Source organism: Passer domesticus, chromosome 1, assembly GCF_036417665.1.
Source record: "Passer domesticus isolate bPasDom1 chromosome 1, bPasDom1.hap1, whole genome shotgun sequence".
NCBI classification, from domain to species: domain Eukaryota; kingdom Metazoa; phylum Chordata; class Aves; order Passeriformes; family Passeridae; genus Passer; species Passer domesticus.
The window spans coordinates 132,236,958-132,256,273 of NC_087474.1; the positions used below are offsets into that span (position 1 = coordinate 132,236,958).

The 19,316-nt window shown below is 40.0% G+C and overlaps 2 long non-coding RNA genes across 2 annotated transcripts in view; both read right to left on the bottom strand.

Moving 5' to 3' along the window:
* LOC135281242 (uncharacterized) overlaps nt 1-19,316 on the bottom strand; it is a 210,084-nt gene that overhangs the window by 166,548 nt on the left and 24,220 nt on the right. The gene's annotated exons all lie outside the window — the stretch shown is intronic.
* Nucleotides 2,783-7,613, bottom strand: LOC135281237 (uncharacterized). The gene is made up of 3 exons (XR_010347939.1): nt 7,482-7,613; nt 7,324-7,376; nt 2,783-3,337 (listed from the first exon to the last, which is right to left on the bottom strand). It is a non-coding gene; the product is annotated as an uncharacterized LOC135281237 (long non-coding RNA).

Sequence of the window (19,316 nt, forward strand, 5' to 3'; positions counted from 1 at the left end):
AATATATTTCATATATATGCATCTTATTGATGCCTTCTGGCTTTATAGTGTTGGCATTCCCTCAGGTTGCATATTCTTCATAAAAATGAAACCTGGAGAGCTTTTTGAAAATGAAAGTTTAAGTTCCTAAACTCTGATTTAGGTCTTGTAAAGCAGGCAAATGCCCTCATGCTTGGCTTTTCTCAGGATCAGGACTTTTTACCCTGTGTGATGAAAGCTGATCCAGTGCAGAGTGGATGACAAACATTAAGGTGTACAGGTCTAAAGCACTGTGGTTTTAGTGTGTGTATTTGAGCTTCCTTCCCTCAGTCCCAGTCAAGTGTCTTTGCTTTTCAGTTGAAAGGCTTGTACCTTCCTCTGTAATAAAAAGACCCCACAAAAAACAAGACTGAACAATCCCTTGGATTGCACAGGACAGAAACCCTTTGGGCATCAGTGAAATTCTTGAAGGAGCTGAATTACAGGGGAAATCAAAGCAATATCTCATTGCCTGCTGAGCTCTTCCTGCCCAGTGCCCTCCAACCTGTGCTCCAGCAGGAGGGGGCTGAGCAGGGCCAGCCAAAATCCATTTGAGTGCTTTGCCCTGTGAACTCTGCAGGCACATCACTGCGAGCTGCCAGTGCAGATGAAGTCACAGCAGGACAAAGAGAGCTAAGCCAGCAGAGATGACATCTGCAACCATACCAAGATGGGCTAGACACTGTAAAGGCACCTTTGTGTGAGATTCAGGAGTCACCCTCATCAGTAAGGCAGTATCAATTCAACTATTGTATCCTAAGCCTACTAGAGTTCCATCCTCCAAAAATGTGTAAGAAAGATCTGAAGGTTCAGGTCTGCATCCATACCTGAAGGCTTTTCTTTGTAGGAGTAGTTGTGGGGATTTCCTTACAGAAGGATCTTCTCCAGAAACTTTGGCTTGTACAATGATTTCTGGATCTGGAGAAGTGTGTTTCGTTGTGAATCTCTCTTTTTTACTATAGAAATGTGATGCTAAGACACCATTAATTCAGTATGGCTTCTCATCTCATATATTTTCTTTTTGCAGTCTGTTGATTGAAGATATTTTGTAGCCTTAACTTTAATCTAAAAGTAGTGGTTAAAACAATCAAAATGAAAATATATTGGCTATTTGTATAGTCTGTAGGGATAATATGACCCATTTAGCCTTTCATAAAACCACATACAGAGAATAACAATTTTAGGAAGCATATTAATTAACAAATATGTCCATGACCGTACCTAATACCCACGACTACAATATATACCACAGTATATCCAAGCATATAATACTTGGATGAACTCCAGCAAATACATGGGAAAAACACATACAGTAGAGCCTGTATATGATGGAGAATCCTTTTAAAAGGTCACTGGCATGGAACTAAACCTGTTAAAGGAGGTTTTACTGTACACCATAAGTGTGCTTTGAAGAAGTTTCCATTATATTCAATTACTATTGATTCATTAGGTACATCAACTATACAGCTCTAATTAAAAACCTTTTTCTTTCCCTCTTTAAAACCAGTGGGGAACCTTAACTAGATTACTCTGAGCATTAAAAAAAAAAAAAAGGTGATAAAAACATTAATTTGAAAAGTGGCAACCCAAATTTCCTGGCCTTCTTTGCTTTGATGTCCACATGGTCTCCCTGGCTTTCTGCAACGAGGCAGTAGGTGATGCACTTTCCAAAGCTCTTAGGTTTCTTGTCTTCAGCATGAACACGCCTTGGCATTCCCCACAGGCAGGTCTGCTTGCTCACAGACTCTGTCCCTTCTGTCTCTGGCAGGATAAGGTCCCAGTGCTGGGAATCCCAGACAGGAGAGGGGAAAGCAGAAAAGGAAGAATGGCTTTATTTGACTAACCAGGCTTCTGACACACTGACTCAGAGAGATTTTCTCAGGGCAGTGGAAGGGCTGGCAAAACGCAGTTATGGGAATGGGTCTGGCAAGGAGGATTCTGCTCCCAGGGTACATCACAAAACCTAGGGCATAACTGCTGGATTTTGCTGAGCTTTCATCATTCTGTGGATGAAGTCCAGCCTTTCCTGGTGACCCAGTGGCCAGACTGTGTAAACCCCAAGAGCCTTTCCTTGTATAAGGTTCTTTATCCTCTGGGCCTGCCCCAGAGCATCTAAGAATTTAGATAGTCCTTCAGATGTTACAGTATCAATAAAAGGCTTTGCCAGCTGGCCCAAAACAAAAATACTCCAAACCTACCCTAGAAGAATGAAATGTGCTTCTCTCTAGGTAGTTTGCTTCTTTGTGCTTAAAAGCCTGTCACCTCTGCTACTTAGGCTTTGATAGCCACTCATAGAAATGAAAAATAGTCAGAGGTATTTAAAATAGCTCTGATTATACCTTCTGATTGCCTTGCAATTAATTGCTAATCTGAGACAGTACGAGTCACCTCATGCTTCCAATGCCTCCCCATGTATTAGTGAGTGGCTAGACTTCCTGAGGACAAAAAAACATCCTAAGCATTGCCAGTGCTTGCCAAAACAATAAAACACACCCAAGCCTTTATTTCTAGTATTATGTAGCTACCAGGTGGGTTTGGGCCCCAGTTGTGCTAATTCACAGGCCAGATTGAAGCCATAGGGCTGCATGGTTTGAACACGGACTTCTACAACCTCCCTGCTGCTGCACTTCTTGCTGAGGTGGAGGCAGATCCAGGCTGGATCAGGGCAGGCACGGCCCACGTGCCCCATCCAACCCAGTGTGACTGGCAGCTGGCAAAACACCAGTCCCTGCCCCAGTGATGCTGCAACAGGGCCAGGCTCCAGGTCCCACAGCCTTGTCCGGACATAGAAAAAGATTTTTGAAAGAACTGTTGGTACTCCATAGCAACAGGAATTTTGTTTACTTACTCAATGTATTTTCATGGAACAGAAAATTTCTCCTCTGATACCCTTTAATCAACCTGCAATGTCTTACAGTGTGTGTATGTGTATACAAATTACTGTGAACAGTTCATTTTTCCATAAGGATTTCCTAGACTCAGTTGATTTTAGATAATAATTTCCAATATAGATCTTCTGCTCTGCTTCATCTTTTTGAAATTTCCCCCTCCTGTGTGATGGAAACAGGTTCACAAGTAAGGACAAGTATTTTTTATGCCTGCTACATCCAGTGCTGTAACTGTGACAGGTTGCAGCTTCATCAAATTCCTCCCATAGCAGCTACTTCTGCTCAGCCTCCAGCAGGGATCCAGACCAACCTGCAGGTACTCTCACACATGAATAAACTTCCACCAGAGGCTGGTGCTTTAATGAACTCTACGTGCAATTCAGACAAATTCTGGTCTACCATCATTTTTATCCACTTAAATATGTTTTAGCCTGTCAAGTGAACAGAAAGAGGAAGCCATTACTTTTGTAAATGTAACAAGAAAAGTGTCAGTTCCATTACTTACACCTGAGTTGGGCAAGGTAGAGAATAATGTATGGTAAAGACCAATTCAGCATGGAATGGACTAAACAACCCACTGAACTCCATTTCATCAGCAATTTACTGACTTTCATTTCATTTTCCTGCATCAATAAGTTTGGTTATTAAGGCACAGACTCCTGCCATGCCTCTGAAGGGCCTCAGCTTTATACCGCAATTTCACTTCCCCAACACTGAAAGAATCCTATTTTCTTCACGTTGAGGATACCTAACTTAAAACATCTGCACCAGATATTTTAAACATTGCCAAAAAACCCCCTCCCCCAGCTCCATCTTGAACAACACCGTATGGTCACATGCTAAGAGGACACGCTTCTCAAGGGAGTTCTAAAGGCCAAGTATTTCATATAAGTCTTTCATATAAGTAATTTTCAAAGTCCAAACTTCAATAGGAGTTGGCTAAATCAGTGCACAATTATTTGAAAATTCAGTGCTTGTCTTTTTTTGTTACTTTGTGGGGTTATACAAAAAGTCTTAAAGCTATACATGGTTCAAAGGAGAAATTTAATCTTGCAGAGTTTTGTTTCTATTAATTGCTAAAGACAAAAGGAAGTCTGTCAAAGGCTAATAATTCCCCAGCATCTTCTGAGACATGAACATACATTATCAAATAAGATTACACATTACATTTGTCCTTTGAAGGGCATTCTGTGAATAAGGAGTATGCTCTGGGTAACACTGAGGGTCAGACCTGCTCTGGTGTAGATTTCCATATTTGCACTTAGGCTAATGAAAATGCATGAGTTACACCACTTGCAGACATTAGTCTTTGTCTTTAAATGTTTATTGTAAGGGCCTGAACTGACCCGAATCTTTCCAAACGGATCTACATGGCTTCTCAATAGGTTTCATACATAGCTTACAACTGCTATTTTCTGTGTTCTTCTTGCCTATATATCCTTACCTGTTTGATAAAGAAGTAGAATCACAAAAAAGGAATGGTTGTTGCCCACTGTCCCACAGACTTCACTGGTGGGAATTGTTTCCTATCTGACTTCTTATTTAGATATACCTACATCACTAGGCCTAGGAAAAGAGAAGTACTAGAAACCAAACTCATCAGCTGTATACAAACTAATGAATTTTGGGGGTATTATCAGACTACCATGCCATAAGAATAAAAAAAAGAATTTGAAATAACTATTTATAATTAATAACCAGTCACATCTGTTTCATTCAAAAGAACTAATATTATCGGCTAATAATAAAAAATATTAGCAGGTCTATAACACCTTACTAAACCTTGTACTTAGTCCTTCACTAAAGGTGACTTTTGGTATGGATTCCCTGAAAGATTCTACGTTGGTGATTTTATTGACATGGTTTTGGAAACCAGAATTGTAAAGACAGTTGGACTGGAGGAAAGACCCATGGATGTAAAACATGAAATATGAGATAAATTTTTAAAGAATCAACCAGCTTGGGTCACAAAGATATAAGTGGACTTAAAGAAGAAAGTCCAGAATTCATTGGGAGAACATAATGTAACAAGAGGGGAAATGTTCTCTTTAAAGTTTAGGCGGATTAAAGAAAATATGGGTTAGCCTACCAAGAAAGGCAGAAAGATCATAGAATAAAGAGTCCCAAAAGCTTCACAGCAAACCTTCAGACTCAAAGCAAGACCCAGTCATTAAAAATGTGGACAAATGGGTGGGGATACACTTCCAAGAGGAAAACACAGAATATACTTTGTCTTATCTCTCATTAATGTCTGTAAACCTGTGACAAGAAATGTGCTCTTTGAGGTTATTTGAATGTCTAAAGTTGATCTTAAGCAAGTGCCAGTGGGTTGACAGATGCCATTAAATGTGAGATTAGAAGAATTCCTGTCCCCCATCTGAAAGGTTGCATGACTCTGAGCTGTTGGGCTGATGTAACAAAATATGTAAGATTACCCATAAGATTAACTCTCCCCTGTGCAATGGTGACTTCAGTAGGACAAAGGGGTATAAGGAAGTTGAACTTCTGCATTTCCTCTGGGACCCTGAAAAGGCTGCACTGTCACTCGTGCCTTGAAATAAAACTCCAAAGCAGTTATTCACAGAATCAGCAGCTCTATTCTCCCTATGATTGTAATTGTGCACTGTGCTCCAAAGCACAGAAAACTTCTCTTCAGTATATTATTTTCCAGATTATTTGCCACAAAAAAAGGACAGATTGCTAGAAGTGCTACTTAATCTAGCAATAAAACCCCTCCAATTCTTACATCTCTCAGAATTTCCAGTGTTTGATAGTTTTGACTCTGACTTCCCAGCACATTCTAAGCAGGTCTTTCATCAGTCCTACTCTCAGCAATCTTCAACAATCAGGTATTGCTAGTGGAGACAGGTTGTCATCTTATTGCAAAAGTTCCATACCTTCTCGGTGATTTCTCATGGGCAGCCCCTGGCAGCACTGACTTCTTCTGCACAGCACACCAAACAATCTCCACCTCCTAACCCACCCTTTTATAGCCCTCATCCTTATTGGACACAGCTGTGGCCTATTAAGGGCAGGCCTGTTCCTAATCTTTGGTAATTAGCACAGCTGCAACTCCTCAGGGGTGAGATTGCCCCTGCACCACCTCCATTCTCTCACCTTCTATCCCCCCACAGGGGCAATCTAAAAATGCAGTGTTTGTTCAAAAAGCAGTCTTACATCTATAGGGCAGGTATCCATGTTCCTTCAAGCATGCTTATTTTCCTAAAACCTCAAAGAGCATCAGAAGAAATAATGCAATAAAAAGCTTCCAGTAATGCAGGAAACAATTTCCCACCTCTTCTGACAATCCAGTTACTAAACTAGGAAGAATAAAGCAAAGATTTATAGGATTAAAAGATGAGCATCATGCAAAGAAGGAGTCATCAAAAATATGTGTATTCAGCAGACAAGTTTCGTACCCTTCATAATCTAGGGAAAATTAATTCAAAATTCAAATTGGATTATGTGTAAGTATGGTGTTCATCTGTGTGAGGTCAGCCATGCCTCTCTCATCTACTCCACATCTGATTTTTCCTCTCTGGGATTCTATTTGTTCATTACGTTCACTGGCTGAACCATACTTTGAGAACCTTGATAAGTGCCAGGTATTGCTATCCAGTTGGTTACCTCTGTGTTGGTTAAGTGTAAAAATGTGCAAGCCCCAAACCTTTTGGCTGAGCAGGTGTGTGCTTCCTCAGACTGGCTGGGTATCTTTCAATAGCATAAAAGGGAAACTGTCATGTGCATTTCACTGTGAGCTCATGCAAACCTGTCCTAGAAACTAACCACAAAATAAATGGATGAGGTAGGGAGTTTTCAGTTGGGAGCTTTTACATTTTTCTTTGATATAATCTTAGCTGAAGTATGCCCAGGTCCTGAGAGCAGGTATAGACTTACTAAAGTCAGAAAGAAGGCAGATATGAGCGAGTAGAAATGGTAAGTCTGTTTTCAATAGCAGAACTAGGCATGGACAGCACAAGAGGAACCTGAACAGACATCCATCACCTCAGGGAGCTGCCTATACCTCAGCAGCAGCAGCTGAAGTCCAGCTAAGTCCACTTGCCTGATCAAACCATACAAGAGGAAAAACATTTAAACAGTTTGTCTGACATGACAAAAGACAACTGATAAACTCAGCAAGCTAAAACATCAGATTTTTCTAAATGACAGATCTCAGTTGCAGCACATCCTTGTGCAAAAACTTGCTTAACAGGGAGAAGAAACTCAGTCCAAAGATGAAGAACTCTTATCTCTGTTTCAAATACTCAGGAATGCAACTAAAAATTTTAAAGGAACAGCTTTGAAGAATTCTATATTCTTATAAATAATATTTGCAGCTGCCTTTAGCCTTTGACAAAATGTCAGCAACAGCAAATATACTTCCTTCTTCACTAGCCTATCTGTACAGAGAGCATACCTGTGTCACTCATGTTCAGCCTTCCAGTCACCAGCAATTTTTGCTTCCTCAGTCTGTAGAAGAATTATTGCAATAGCAGGAGGTGAATGAGACAGAGTAATTAAAGAAAACATGAAAATGTGTGAAAACAAAGTTAAGCATAACAGTTAAATACATACGTTGCTCAAGGTATATGAAGAAATTGCTTTGTGATTTCCTAAAGATCCAAAAATCTTTAACTCCATTTTATACCACACAGTTGAGTATAACAGTTTTTATCTGTGATCCTGCCTTCTCTTTATCAACTGAAACAAGCTGAGATTTAATCCCTCTCTGACTCCTTTTTCTCAGCTGTTGTTTATTGGGTTGAAATTGTGAAACCAACACAAAGGTGAATTTTATCTCCCTTTCATTGGAAGTGCCAGCAAATTACTCCAACTTAGTGTCCACAATCCTGAGCCAGTCAGTAGTAAATCTCCCTTTCGACTGAAATCACCTTTTAGTAGAAATCTCATAGCTCCTGAGGAATGTAAGTTATGAGAAAGCTCAGATCTGTGGCAAGAGAAGGTATCTGAGATCTCCTGCATGCTGTCACAGGGAATCAGTAATGGTGTATTGATCTAAATCAAGCACTGCAGGAGAACTTTGGATATGTTCCCAGTAGCTGATGGTCTCATTGTAACAGGTCTTGCTTTCTGAGAAACTAGAGGACATTAGGTCTGTATTTTTATTTGCTAGTTTGGAAATGTCTGGAAAGCCAGCTTTACTCCTTACCAAGCTTTCAAATGCAGTCCAGGTTCATCCCAAGCTCACTGTAAATTTAATTAGGATTTTGGTAACATTAAGTTTCTGCCACAGGCAGTGAGTGATGAGAGAGTGGTGTAGAATCAGCCTTTGCAAGTGCATTCTCTTATTGTGATTAGAAAGGGATGGCTGTATTCCTAAAATGAATATCCTAGAAACCAAAGTTACACAATGCAAGTCTGTCCTCTGGTTTCACAGCAGCCACAAGTAATTGACTGAATCACTAGCAGCATTCCTGATGACAATACTCCTAGTATTGATTGGCTCAAGGCTCTGTTTCCAGTTCAAATTCAAGATTTTACACAAATCCTGTGCAACCCTTCTCTAAACTTTCCTGTCACCATCTACAAAGTGATACTGGCCTGTGTATTTTTAATAGAGGCCACCCAGCTCCCCTCATCTGGCAGAGTAGGTGTGCTATGCATGGGTAAAAAGAGTGATTTTAGTCCCTAAAGAAAGACTAATTTATAGAAAGAAAGATGACAGGGAAGCATGAGTTGGATTTCAGTTCAGATAGAGAAAACAAAGCTCTGTGTGGTACCATCCATCCCTTTAGCCAGGGCCATACAGAATAACACTCATGTCTTCACTGCCTAATTCCCCTTTCTTCTTCTCTCTTCTAGCAGAAGGGCTGATACCAGCATGCAAGCTTTATTCTTCCCAGGAATCCTCATCAGAGATGCTTTCCCTGGTAAACCCAGGGGAAATCCAAGAGCAATTCAATTTGTGAAATCTAATGGGGTCACCTATCAGCTGCAACCTGATGGGGTTGTTTAACAGGGCATTGGGAACTCCTCTGTACTCCAAATCATCACACAGTTCAGATTTTCTAGAGGACAGTGAAATTTGCCCTGGTTCTAGCCAGGATGGGTTAATTTTTGCAAACACAGAGGTTACTGTGTACCACCTCACCTCGTTTTCTGGGGACAGGAGAAGGGGTCCCTTCCAGGTCAGGGTAGCATGGTGGTAGTTTGTGTATTGCCAGTTTTCCCATGGTGAGCCTTTCTCATACACCCTTTTATCAATTTTGTACTGTTAGTTTCATATTTCATTATTGTTTCTAGTAAATTTTTCTTATCTCAAATCATGATTTTACCTTTTGTGCCTCCAATTCTGCTCTCCAGACCTCCACAGGGGGAGAGGAACAGGGCAGGGGGAGTGAATAAGCACCACATGGTTTGGAGTGTTTCAGTGGGAACACCTTTCCTAAACCACAACAAGTACTTACCTTCAAGTATTTCACAGATGGTTGATAGGCTCTTCCTCATTAATGAATTCAGACTTCACAACATATTGTCTTGACATAAGGATAACATTTAAAGATTAAAAGACAGTAAGTAGCAAAAGAGGTTGTCTGAAATAATTTATGTGAGTAACGTTCTTTAATTGAGTTCAAGGTCCTTTGAGTATAGGTCTGATAAATACAAAACCCATGCATAAGACTACAAACATTTTTAAATTATCTACTCAAGCAATACTGAGAGTCTGATACAAATATAAATGTGAAAAAATAATAATATCAGATTTAGGATCTTGGTTCTGTTCCTTTCTGACCTAGACATTCATTTTGCTGTGGTTTATCCTTGGGAATTTAAAACCAAAAATTAGAACTTTTCTAAGAATAGAGTAGAATGTAGGATTCTAGCTATACTTACAACTTTCATCATTTTCAGTAGCATAAACCAACACTCATGCTTTCTTTCATTCTAGTTTTCAGGTTCTAACACACTGTCTTTTTTCAAAGCTTCCCTCTTGTTACAGAAATTATGGCCATCTGTCAGCCTTTGCTCAGAGGATGAATTACTGTCCACGAGAATGATGAGGAGCAGTGGCCAGCTCATGGTTGTTAATAACGAGGCTGTAGCACTTTAAGAGGGAGAGAAACTGTCTTTTAACAGCTCTTTGTAAAGAAATATCCAGAAACAGGCATCTCTGAAATGTCCAATATAACAAATTGAAATGGAGTCTTAAAATGCACTGGGTAGATGCTGCTGATACACGCGTTTTAAGGGAGGAACGTTGTTAACAACAGGTAGGGCATTTTAGAGAGCATGGGTGGACTTTGCTCACTGGACAGTACAAAGTCTGATGAAAAGAGATTCAAAGTTCTTGCAGTTGTGGCATGAAAAGACAGAACACAATGATCTTGATTTGTTCAGGTAATTTCTTTTTATACCAGTCAGAACAGGCGGTTCCACCTGCAGAAATGAGGGCCAGACCCCTCCAGCACCTTCAGCCATTACTGTGAGCAAAGAAAGGGTTTATTCTTCCTAATGAATTGTTGGAAAAATTTTCAAAGTCAAAACCAGATCAAAAGTACCTGTAAATCATCTCTCTTATCCTCACATTAACCTGGTAGCACTAAAGACAGAAGAACTATGGTCTCCACCTGTTCCCCAAGCTACCCAGGGAGAGACTGTGCTGTCAGAGCAGCATGCTAGCTAAAAATAAGTGACTAAAAAGAAGAATTTGCTCAGGAATTTTCCTAGACTGTTAAAACCAGTGGGAAATGCTTCTTCAGAGAAATACTCTAACAAGGAAAACCACTTATGCAAAAGCATCAGAATTTTCTAGAGGAAATGTAATTTTTTGCTAGGAAAAAGACATGCAATCTTCTGTCAGGAGAATAAAAATGTTAGTTTTGTGATTGCCCACCTGGAGGGACTCTATCCATTAAACTCACTAGAAGAAAGCAAATAGGTAAAAGCAGCCCCTCATGAAGCTGCTAGCTTCTGCAAACATTGTCTCCCACACAGATATTGATTAAAGCCTAAGGTTTTCTTCCATATTTTCCTACTTTTCAAACAGCTTTGTTTTTTTTTTTTTTCATTCCTATTATTTTTGTTTCAAATTAAAGTTTTCTAGATAAACAGGATTTTATAAAATCTTAAAATCCATGCTGAGTCAGTACAGCAATATCTTGCAGGAGAGCAGCTCTAGGAAAGGACCTTCTATTACAGAAAGCATGGTAAATTAGTTTTACTGAATGCCTTCCAGGGCTTATTCAAAAGCCTCTGGTTACTGGGTAATTCACAGATGACAGTATTTCCACCCACATGGATTTGCACCAATGTGAAAGGTTAATTTTCATATAAATTACACAGGAAATGGAATGTCACCCCCAGAGCTAAGGAAGAGGTAAGTAAAAGAAAATGCAGATGAATGGAACCACCCAAGAGAAAATAAAGGGCAGAACTGAAGTAGGATGTTTTAGCCCATAAAAATGCTGTACAGACCACAAGACTTAGCTTTCCCTTGCAGAATTTCTTTTCTACACCAACATCAAGGTCCAGATTTCAGTCCCCATAATTTACCTGTTTCCAAGAGGAAAGCCCAATTTCCTGAGCATATTTTGATTCCTCTGTATATATTTGTGAATGGTTTGCTACATAACTTATGAAAGTGCAGTAGAATGTAGCACATTTTCTGTTCCTTCTACAGCAAAATGGTGACATGATTGTTATAATGAAAACCATCATGTCCATGACCTTGAATACTTAGCTTTTGAAGTGAAATTCAAAGAGGAGGAAAGTAGGTTGTGATATTTATCTTTTTCAACTTGGTACATCCAGGACAGAAATGTAACCCAGCACAGTCTGCAGAAAATGTCATTCCTTCCTTTAAGAGGGAAAATCTTTACTTTCAAAATCCTGAAACGTAGTTTTGAATGTAGAAAGATATAATTATAATGAGAGTCCCAGACACCAGAGTATTTGCAATCAAAGCTACCTCTGAAGAAAGAATTGAGATAAATGGCAAAGTAAGAGCTGTGCAAGGCAGGAGGAAGAACTGGGAGTAAGGGAATTAAGAAGCAGTGAATAGCAAACATCTGCAAGAAAACTGCTGATTTGTGGCTAAGCAACTTCTCAAACTGAGCCAGATGGTTCATTAGCAAAGAAGCATGGGTAGATGCCAAAGCAGCTTTAACTCTGCAGTGACCAACACTTGTACCTACTGCTCCCAGGAGCATTAGAGAGGCAGGGCACTCCAGAGACATGCCATGCAGTTTTGTTAATATTGAGGCTGCCAATATTGAATCATAGGTGTCCACTGCAAACTCTAACCTGTAAATAGCCCCTCAGACATGCATGGAGTCTGGAAGATAAGGCTTCAGATTATTTTTAAAGGTATAATAGACGTGTTGCTTTTTGGCAGCATGTTAGTGCCCTTTGCTATTACTCCCAATTTTATGACCTCTTCTCACCATCCACCAAGTTTCAGGGAAAATGTGACATTTGCTTAATGTCCAATTTGTTCCATTTTCATTTCTCAAGGCACAAGATGTTCTCTTTCAATCTACACTTTTGCTTTTCTCTCAGACACTAATATCAGCTATGACAAATGCTTGGTTATTCTTGGGCTCAAGGCAGAGAATTTCTTTTTTCTTTGTAAATATAATACATGCTGAGGCCAAATTTCAGTTGCTCTTTCCTGTTATCTTAGTCACAACTGTGGGTGAATGAGTTTGTTTGAAAATCAGGCCCACCCAGGCTCATACAAATTCTCTGTGACAATATTTGGGCATCTGCTTTAGAGCAAACATAGAGTGGACAGAGAGATTGTTGGCCTCTTTCACCTCAAAAACATCAGCACTGTAGATTGCCCATTAAAGGAAGCTATAAGAACACCTGGGTTTGTATCTCTGGGGCCATCTCTGTGGAAATCAGGTGATACTTCATGGCACTCTCATCAAATCTGTAAAATAAATCTGTATTTACACCTTCCCAAGGCCACCTTGCAATGAAAAGGAAAAAAGCTGTGGAGTGAAGGACAACAGCACTAATTTATAATTACAACCCTTCACCCAGGATGATGGGGTACATAAACATCCATCAAAGACAAGTAAGTGCTTAGTAGATACTGAGTCAGGCTTGTAGTTCCCCAACCAGCTGGCAAGGACACCCTTTCAATGGCTGAATCTGCTTCCTCCTGTGCTGATAGCTTTGTACTTAAAGCTAATATTATATTTAAAAGTATACTTAGCATTCTATCAATATAATGCAGTCCCTTCACCTTGCTGGAGACATCTATCCAGAGTATATATAGCTTTAAAAATCTGGTACCATCAGCAGTGATGATGTTTTCTGTCTTTATTCTGGAAGTGGTGATACCACTTCCAAGAACCTATATGCAAACCACCCAATATAGCTAACCAAGCAAAAAAAAAAAAAAAAAAAAAAAAAAAAAGAAAAAAGAATGCTTCTCTTCTTTCTCCACTTGAAATAAAGTCATAAAGTCTCCATTGCCTCTGGGCATTATTCCATCATGTACTTTCTATGCCATTTTCCTAGAAACCCAAATTACAAAATTCACTTATATTCTGCATGCACTACTCAGGGATTGATCTCAATCTTTCATCCTAACCAAATTATAAAATCAGAAAAAACATCCTGATCACTTGTAGTTGGTCTTCCCATTGCCCACTAAAAATCAGCGTCACTTGAATTTGTCCTCATATACTCCTGATGGGGCCATAGAAACTGAGTGCTGAAAAACAACTATAGCCACAGACCAGCTGGCATTATCCTGAGCTCCAGGTGTTGAAAGGCTAAATTTCCTTCACCCTTCCGGTCAGAGGGATACACTAAGGTCCCTTGACTAAAAATTGCGGATAGAGACATGGAAAATTAGAAGATTTAACACTTCATCAAATATGTCTTAGAATTGGATTCATATTTACCTGCCAGAAAGCTATCTGGGTTAAGACACCACTACCTGTCTTCCCCTCAGGATGTGGGATTCCTTCGTCATTTCCTATTTTTACATCTCACTCTGCTTTTGTTTTTCACTAGCTGCTTCTCTGGGATTTGACCTTAATTCAAGGAAATTTTGGGGATTTTTACGGAAGTGTCTAGATGTGAGGACAGATACCTTTGCATCATCCTTGAGAGAATACATGCTTAACTTCTGTACCACATAATCTAAAGGTTTACAGTGTTGTGTTGTCCTTTGATTGCCTTTTTGCACTTCCTCTGAGAGCTTGTGTGATTAGGCTCAACTTAGGTTTAGAGAAAAGCCTTGCTTTTCTTCCCTCTCAATGCAAAAGTATTTCTAGCACCCATGGCCTCTGTTTCAAAGTATTTCAGATGGATCCTTGCCATTTTTCAAACAGCTTGTACTCTAAACTTCCCTAAGATACTTTAACTTCACTGTAATTCTGTTCCCTGCCTCGGTCTATACTCCCAAGAAGTTTTCCTTCTTCCTTCTCACCCCAGTCCTACACTGGAAAAGACTGTGGTGGCTTGACCCTGGCTGGATGCCAGACACCCACCAGAGATACTCTGTCACTCTCTTTCACAATGGGACAGGGGAGAGAAAACAGAACAAAAGGTTCATGAACTGAGATAAAGGCAGGGAGAGATCCCTCACCAATTACTGTCATGGGCATTACAGACTTGACTTGTGGAAATCAATTGAAATTATAACCAATCAAAATCAGAGCAAGATAATAAAAAATTAAATAAAATTATTAAAATACCTTCTCTCCCACTCCTTCCTCCTTCCTGTGCCTTGCAGGATGCAGAGGGAGATGGGGATGGGAGTTGTGGTCAGCTCCTCACACACTGTTCCTCAGGGAGAGGAGCCCTTCCCATGGGAGATAACCCCCATGAGCTCATCCAGAGTCCTTGCTATGGGTTACAGTTCACAAACTGTTCCAGAGGGGTTCCCCTTCCATGGGGTGCAGTTCTTCAAAAACAGGCTGCTCCAGGGTGGGTCTCCCATGGGGTTACAAGTGCTGCTAGAAAACCTGGTCCAGCCTGGGCTCCTGTCTCCACAGGCCTGTGGGTCTGTGCCAGGAGCCTACTTCAGCATGTGCTTCCCATAGAGCCACAGCCTTCTCTCCACTGGCCCAGCATGGATCTCCTCCTTTGCAGGTGGATCTCTTTATCCCCTCTGACCTCCACAGCTGCAGGGGCACAGCTGCTTCACCATGCTCTGCACCACAGGCTCCAGGGGAATCCCACCTTAGGTGCCTAGAGCACCTCCTGCCACTCCCAATGACCTTGCTTTTTGCAGAGTTGTTCCTCTCTTCTCTGAGCACAGTTATGGCTGTATAATAATTTTTTTTTCCTTCTTAAATATGTTACCACAGAGGCATTACTGTGATTCCCAACTGGCTTGGCCATGGTCAGTGGTGGGTCTTGGAGCTGGCTGGCAGTGGCTTGGCCAGACATGGGGAAGCTTCTGGCAGCTTCTCACGGAATCCACCCCTGTATCCCACTTGCTACAAAACCTGGCCACACAAGCCTAATACAAAACCAAATATTCTTATTGGCTACAGATGCTAACCTTGCTGCTGCCTCTTATACAAGGAGTAGGGTGTAAATAAATGAGACAGTTGTTGTGATTTAGTTAAGAAGTAGTCTATCATGTCCTCTGATATATGTCTGAAACACTTTACCTTCTTACCAGTTAGGCATGATACGTTGGTACCCTTGGCACATAAAGAGCTGGATGTTCTTAAAAACAGTAGAGACCTCTTTTCTTAGGCATGATAGAGTTAGTGCATCAATCAGTAAACATTTCTTTGTGTAATCAAACCAAGAAAAGAGCTTAGTTTCCCTATTCATATTTTGGGATAGCACACAGCATAATTTATTAGGATTTGCATTCATGGCTGTGTATATGACAACTGATTTGCAGCTCTGAACCCTCAATATACGCCTAAAGATAATTACCAGTAACTGTCTTGTTATTGTTCCCTTGCATGTCAAGGATGTTTATTCACAGGCCTCTGGCTGTCTTCCCATCACTTTGGCCCTGCTCTCAAGTCACTAGATCTGAGTCTGTGTCTTCACCTCTATTTCCCACTGTCATTATAGTATAACCATTTGTATTGCCACCCATCATCAACAAGCTTTGATCAAAACTAAAGTCACTGTCTAGAGCTGTCATTGATTTTATGTGCTGGAGACAAAAAGCCATCACATTGCTACAGAAGAGCAGCTCTCTAGGACCCTATTTTGCACCATGCTTCATGACTTTGATATTTCAAACACATCTGTAGAACTTTGGCTCTTTGGCCCTCCAGTCCTCATCTATGCTTTCATCCTTTTAACATACTTTCCATTAGCTACATGCCACAATCCGTTTCACAGTTTCTCACTTTTACTTTACTGCAGTCAAAAGCTGAAGTTGTTAATCCTCTCCTGCTCCTTGCTCTTACATTAGGGAGCAGAGCAAAGACAGTAATTTCATGTTAAAATGCCATTAGTAGTGGTGTGATGTTTTTCATTCCGTCATTTTTAGAAATACAGGACACCTGATGCAGCATTGGAACTGGTCACAGTAGAAGCACATTAAGTGCTGAAAATGCCAGGGAGACTGATGCAATCCTCCAATCATACATTTTGGCTCAAATTGCATTTTTAATCTTTGTCTCTGTCATAGGTAGAAGGAAAAAAAGGACAAAATTCATTCATGCATTTCAATATGTAATTTTTTTGAAGATTTAACAGTGAAAACATGCAGAGATAGTTTCAGAGGCAAGTTTTATATCTGCTTAATCAATATTAGCATAGTGATTTCAGATCTAAAGTACAATTATTTCCTCTCTTTTAACCAGTAAATCAGATGGAAATTAATCTATTTACAACCAATGTGCAAAATATTTCATCATTCCACAAAATTAATTGCAAGTCCACAGATCACAGCAAAGATAAATTCAATTCATTGAGAAACCAACCATGACACAAGACAACTGTAATGAGTACATGAGTATGCAGAATTAGGCATACTTTGATCTATAGTATCTTTATCAATAGTATCATCAGAATATACAGTTGAAATCCTGCTGGTGAGTAACACACAGGTCTGGGTAACCAATTTGGTTGTGTATAGTAGTCAACAAATATTTTCAGCAAAGTGTCTTTCACACAATCCTATAGTGCCCTTCAGCTGCACAGCACAGCAACAAAGTTACTGGTAAAAGGAAAAATAACTCTGTATAACATTTATTATATACTGTATGGAAAGACTCTAACTGCAACTCTTCACTGTCCCTGATACATTCACTGTACACAACACAAAGAATATAGAGAATAATGTCTGTCATGTCCAGACAGGTGTAAATTGTGGCCTTGCAACTATTAGCTGAATATAATATTTAAATATAAAGACCCCATTGTGTTGTATTTCCCTTTGCTAAGAAGCCATTTTTGAGTATCTAACAAAGACAAACTTTTCAAAACTTTGCCAGGAGCTTTTTTTATGTATTTGATGACCAAACCGACTAGCCTAACATGTTGGTGGTTATGTTCTACAAATCAGCAGTCCACCCCTGGAAGTGTCCAAGGCCAGGCTGGATGGGGCTTCTGAGCAATCTGGTCTGGTGGAAGGCTGGAACCTGCTGGAACAAACATCTTCAAGGTCCCCTCCAACCAAAACCACTCCAAGGTACCATGAATGTCTGTGGACACTTCCAGCACAAATTCAGTGGATCTTTTTGAATCAGTAGTCTCCATCTGCAAGAACATTTATTCTGGTAGCTGCAGAAGTTACACAGGCATTGAGACACCATGAAACTTTGCCAAGGACCAATTTCAGAGGCAAAAATAGTTCTCCTTAAATAATCTCAGAGTAAAAAGCCAAAGCCTCTAAAACTGGACCCCAGAAGAGATTCCACAGAAGGAATAAGAGCATAACTTTCTCTTTAAATCTGATGAAAATTGTAAGGAAATCTCATCACTTCTCAGTTTCACAGACAGGCAGATTCAGCCGATCCACCTGAAAATATCACAAGATTCTAAGAGTAACTGGACAACTCTCACTGGTACCGAAAACCTGAGTTTCTGAAAGGCTTTTCAGTGAACAAAAGGAGTTTGTCCTTTAGTCTGACCAAACCAATGAGATTGACAACCACCCCTACCATAGATGTCACAACCCATTTTAGAGTGGAGACTACAGGCAGTTGTAACATTCTCATTAAATACCATATGTTTTGACCTGTCTTGTTTTGCTAAAGGTTCAGAATGAAGAAATAGTCTTTAGCATTATGAAACATTGGAGCAATAGAGGTGGGTTGGGAAGTCACTGTCCACTTCTATTCAAATTCATTCTCTTTCTTCAAGACTCTTAGTGGGAATGTCAGTCATATTACCAGTTTCAAAGGACACCATACTCTATTGTTCAACAAGTCGGCTTTTTCAGGAGACATATTTCCATTTTTGTAATGGCCTGCAGCACTGTGTGAAGCCAAAACAGCAGATGGTCTCACACTGATATTGTTGTTACGTTCCCAAACTCACAGAATCAGGGATTTTTTAACCAAGATGTTTATATTCTTTGTTCATAATAGCTATCTTGGGCTGCCTTTGCCTTCCTATTCACATTTCATTCCTCTTATTCTTACACTGCCAGGGTGAGAGTCTGAGTGTGGCTGTCAGTGAACTGCCTTCATGACTCATATTTTTGCACCTGCACACAGGACAGCATGAAGTCAGTCCCACATGGTGCATGGCAAAACCAAAATTTTGTCTTGCTCAATTTCACATGCATTTGGAAAGACTGTTCTCATTAAAAAAAAAATTTCTAGTTAAAATGTATTTTCCTAGTTTAGGAAAAAAATGCTTAATTGTCAGGTCCTAATCATTCTAAAATTTTCTGTGATATAAATGTTGGTCTTGCAACAATTTGTCAAGACATTTGGAATTATTTCATGTATCAGAAAACAGCTAGAGGTAAGAGGTAAAATATCCCTTCATTTAATTATTTATACCTAAAGCAAAGCAAAAACATTAGGAATGTATTATTTTTAAAAGAAGTAAAAATGCTTGTGTGTTTGAGACCAAAAAGGTACATCAGTGATCCCACCTCCTTGTCCAGACCTTAGTGATTCTTCCAAATGCTGCTTTAGTCAGGTTGTTTGTGCAGTGTGACAGGGACTCACTCCCTGCAGGGGCATTGGCAACCCTCAGCAGTCACCTGTTCTGTGTGAAGGGTGATGACAGCTAAATGTTGGTGTCTGTGAAGGCTGGCAAGAGCTACAAAAGCCTAACCAGCAGGCAGTGCTGACTGACTTCCAAATTCTACCACTCCCCAGGGACTGCAAAATATGGGAAGCGCTACGAGGAGGTGAATCCTTTCATTTAAGGTTCTCAAACCTACATCATCTTCTGGTAGTTTTGCTCCAAGATCAAGGCAAAAATCATTATTTATGGGTTTAAAGTTAAATAGCCATTATATAAAATGCAAAAGTCATCAAAGAAGCT